Raw genomic sequence first — 4,321 nt, 5'->3', positions numbered from 1 at the left:
GACTCTGCCACTACTCTGTGTTTAACCTTGGGTATTTCCTAGCCTCTCTGGGACCTCCTTCTTATGAATGAATTAGAGATATGAGGCAACAAAATACAGGCACAAAGATCAGAGAAACTCGGCTCTAAATAATTATTACTTACAAAATGGTTGTAGTGAGCAGATAACTCCACCTCTTCTATCTTTAAACTGTGGACTATAACTGTACCTTCCTTCAAGGGCTCTTAGAGGATTAATGGAATTACCTGGTGAAAGATAGTAACTGAATCCCTGTTTTAGGGATGTTAGATGTTAATCCACATTTTTAGATGTTTTATCTAACATGTTAACGTTAGATGTTAATATTAGATTAACATCTAACATGTTAGATGTTAATCCAACATGTTAGATGTTTTATCCACATCTAACCTGTGTGTGAAGGAAATTAAATTAGAGATGATTCTTAGTGGTTCCATGTTTGTGTGGAACCTACTGATTCTACAGTAGAGCTACGAGCAGTAGAAACTAGTTGCTGTTGAGGACTTGCATGGATCAAACATCACTGACTCATCTATTCCACATGCCCCAGGAGACAGGGCTCTGTAACTTCATTACACAGATGAGGGAATGATGGCACAGAGAGTTCAAATTGCTGCTGAGGTCACACGGATCTTAATACAGGTCCAGGGTTCAAATGCAGGCCTTCAAAGGTCATAGTCTTCATGCTTTACCCTCCATCTGATGCTCTTTTGGTGCTGGAGCAGTTCTCATGGGGTTAATGTGAGGATTAGGAGGCAGTGTTTGTGAGACTCCAGTACAATCTCAGCACAAACAGTGCAAAGAATGCTGGGTGTCACAGTATCACCATACAAATATCCCAAACCAATGAGTCTGGTGACTTTGAAAGAGAAGTCACCACATGGGTACCTTCCTTTATCTGTGGCTCCTCTTGGAACCAATGCCCCAAAGAAAGACCATACTCACTCAGACATAGAAATGTGGTATTGACCATTATTACAACCATGCTGAATTTGATAGCTCAGTTGTCATGCTGTTTCTTATCTTGATTAGATTTCATGAAATTAAAGTACACACAGACAAAAATAGACTTTTTATGTATTTTTAAATTTTGTGCCTATTATGAAAATGAAAGTTCAGAGTTCAAGCAACAAAGCTGGAGGCTCCAGGGTGTGGGGCAGAGAGGGGCAGGGTCATGGTCTGGGTGGCTGCGCTGAGGGAGGAGACGGGGAGCTGCCTGCTGTCTGTGTTCAGGAGGCCTGTGGATTCGGGGGTGGGAGGAGCTGCTGAGGTTGTGGGGACAGTGGTGGGAGAGGCTCCCCGGACCAGCCCTGGGCCCTGCCCCGAGTTATGGCAGAATTCCTTGTTACAGAGTCAAACTCTCTGTTTGCCCAATGGCTTGAAAAATTGCTACCTAAAAATGACATAATAGGTAAATACACCTATGAACTGAGACAGTCCAAACCCAGCAAGAAAGTAGAGAATTTTAGGGATAGATGATGAAGGAAAATTGACCCTTTTGTGGTCCCCTCTGTCACGAGCTCTTTCCATCACAGCAGATGCCCCTTCTAAACACAGAGAAGCTGATGAAGACAAAATAGACCACAATCTTGAGGATGAGGAGGAAGTAGGTGTAATAGGCAGAGGTGTTCATGAGCTGTAGTTGCAGGGTATCTAGTAGAAGTCATTTTGGTTAGTTTCAAGTCTTCTTTTGAGAGAATAGGATATATTAATGGAAGCAGTGGTCACAACTGTTTATTTCTAGTAACCTAGTGACACCTCTGCACCATCAAACCCCAAAGAAAACAAGTACAACCACCATGGGCACTGTCACCGCCAGTACAACGCAGAATCCACTTGACAATTCAAGTCAATCAACAACCTCAGCTAAATTCACTAGATCCTCCCAAAATATTAAAAAGCAAGGTTATGTTTTTAATGAATGAGTCCAATAGAAAAAAGTATTTTTGATAAATAGCATTTAGCCTGTTTTTGCCCCCACCACATCTCTGAGTAATAATAGGTAATATTCACTAACCACTAATCAAATGTCAAACACCTATTCTGTGAGCTTTGTGTGTAAAATTCTACTTTTATATAAGTTTTAAAATAACCAATGAGATTATTAGTTTCAATCCCATTTTACCAGTAAACTGAACACAGAAATAATTTGCCTATGCCTTACATTTAAAAAGTACCAGAAACCACATTTCAATTGCAGCAACATGACTTTGAAGAACACAGTCTTAGCTGCTCTGTAATCCTGCATCTCCATGTGCAATAAATACTCCAGACATCAGAGTTTAGTATAAATACGAAGTTAAATTGCTGATTTGGCATCTGAGCCATTATATACTGTGCATCAATGAGATTCCTAAGAAGAATACAAGCCATGGAAATCAGGTGGGGTTCACAGTCGTGTGGGCAGGGGCTTTTAGTAAAGAGGATACTGTAAATAATGGGTCAAAGTCTTGATCCCAGGTTCCTGAAACTTTAGGAGCTCAAGCCTCACTCACCTGTTTTCCTTCAATCTCTAACATCACAGCTGTCATGTTATAGGAAAATTGCACTTACTCTCCTTTGAAGTTTTGCAAGAAACATATGATGTCAAAAACTAACAACAATGATGATGGATCTGACTTGTCTACTCAATTAACTATAAGGCTGAGTTTCTTCCTGTGGAAATTTTCCTTTTCCACACTGTATTTCAATAGAGTCAGAACTCCAGAATCACTAGCATTTGGTATGGAAAGGATCTCAGAAGGTGACATGCTCTTAATTCACTGCCCTTGGTTAGGTCAGATGTTAGATGAATTCCGGGTCCCCTGATACTGGGAATGGAGGAGGGGTCAGCAGGACCAGAGCCAGAGCATCTAAATTCACTAAGAACCTTCATGTAGGGAGAAAGGGCCACCAACTAGTTCTGATTCTGTGCTAGCTAAATGGATTCCTTGTGGAAGACTTTCCACATATGTGATCTTATCTCTCTAATAACTGAGTTGGTGTGATTGTTCCCTACTGTTGTTCAGTCGCTAAGTCATGACCGACTCTTTGCAGCGCCATGGACTGCAGCATGCCAGGCTTCCCTGGCCTTCACTGTTCCTTGGAGTTTGCTCAAACTCATGTCATTGAATTGGTGCTATCCAACCATCTCTTCCTCTGTCACCCCCTTCTCCTCCTGCCCTCAATCTTTTCCAGCATCAGGGACTTTTCCAATGAGTTGACTATCCCAAAATGACAGAGTAGAAGGATGTACACTTTTCTCCTGAAATAACACTAAAATCACAACTAGCTGCTGAACAACCACAGACAGGAGGATGTTGGAATGCACAAAAAAAAATATACCCCAGGTCCAAGGACAAAGGAGACACTGCAACGAGATGGTAGGAGGGGTGCAATCACGGTAAAATCAAATCCCATACCCACTGGGTAGGTGACCCAAAAACTGGAGAACAATACTATCAAAGAAGTTCTCACACTGTTGCGAAGGTTCTAGGCCCCACATCAGTCTTCCCAATCTGGGGATCTAGCAAAGGGATTGAGAATCCCAAAGGAATCTGTTCCCTGATAGCAAAAGAGGAATGTATTGCTCAGAAAATATAAGGGATTTACCCATTTTTCATATAGCTAATAAAGAAAAGATCAGATCAGATCAGATCAGTTGCTCATTTGTGTCCGACTCTTTGCAACCCCATGAATCGCAGCACGCCAGGCCTCCCTGTCCATCACCAACTGCCGGAGTTCACCCAGACTCACGTCCATCGAGTCAGTGATGCCATCCAGACATCTCATCCTCTGTCATCCCCTTCTCCTCCTGACCCCAATCCCTCCCAGCATCAGAGTCTTTTCCAATGAGTCAACACTTCGCATGAGGTAGCCAAAGTGCTTGAGTTTCAGCTTCAGCATCATTCCTTCCAAAGAAATCCCAGGGCTGATCTCCTTCAGAATGGACTGGTTGGATCTCCTTGCAGTTAAAGGGACTCTCAAGAGTCTTCTCCAACACCACAGTTCAAAAGCATCAATTCTTCGGCGCTCAGCCTTCTTAACAGTCCAACTCTTACATCCATACATGACCACTGGAAAAACCATAGCCTTGACTAGACGGACCTTTGTAGGCAAAGTAATGTCTCTGCTTTTGAATATGCTACCTAGGTTGGTCATAACTTTCCTTCCAAGGAGTAAGCGTCTTTTAATTTCATGGCTGCAGTCACCATCTGTAGTGACTTTGGAGCCCAGAAAAATAAAGTCTGACACTGTTTCCACTGTTTCCCCATCTATTTCCCATGAAGTGATGGGACCAGATGCCATGATCTTCGTTTTCTGA

The 4,321-nt window shown here is 42.4% G+C and overlaps 1 pseudogene across 1 annotated transcript in view; it reads right to left on the bottom strand.

Annotated features, from left to right (window-relative positions):
- Positions 1 to 1,531: 1,531 nt before the first annotated feature.
- Positions 1,532 to 4,321, bottom strand: part of LOC104980432 — a 25,890-nt pseudogene continuing 23,100 nt past the window's right edge. The window contains exon 8 of the transcript XR_824258.1: positions 1,532 to 1,671. The product of XR_824258.1 is annotated as a T-cell receptor gamma chain C region C10.5-like (transcript). The remainder of the gene's footprint in view (positions 1,672 to 4,321) is intronic.

The sequence above is a fragment of the Bison bison genome, unplaced genomic scaffold, assembly GCF_000754665.1.
Source record: "Bison bison bison isolate TAMUID 2011002044 unplaced genomic scaffold, Bison_UMD1.0 scf7180017864499, whole genome shotgun sequence".
Taxonomy (NCBI): Eukaryota; Metazoa; Chordata; class Mammalia; order Artiodactyla; family Bovidae; genus Bison; species Bison bison.
Note: the sequence above shows the minus strand (reverse complement) of the source record. Positions and strands in the feature narration are given on the sequence as shown.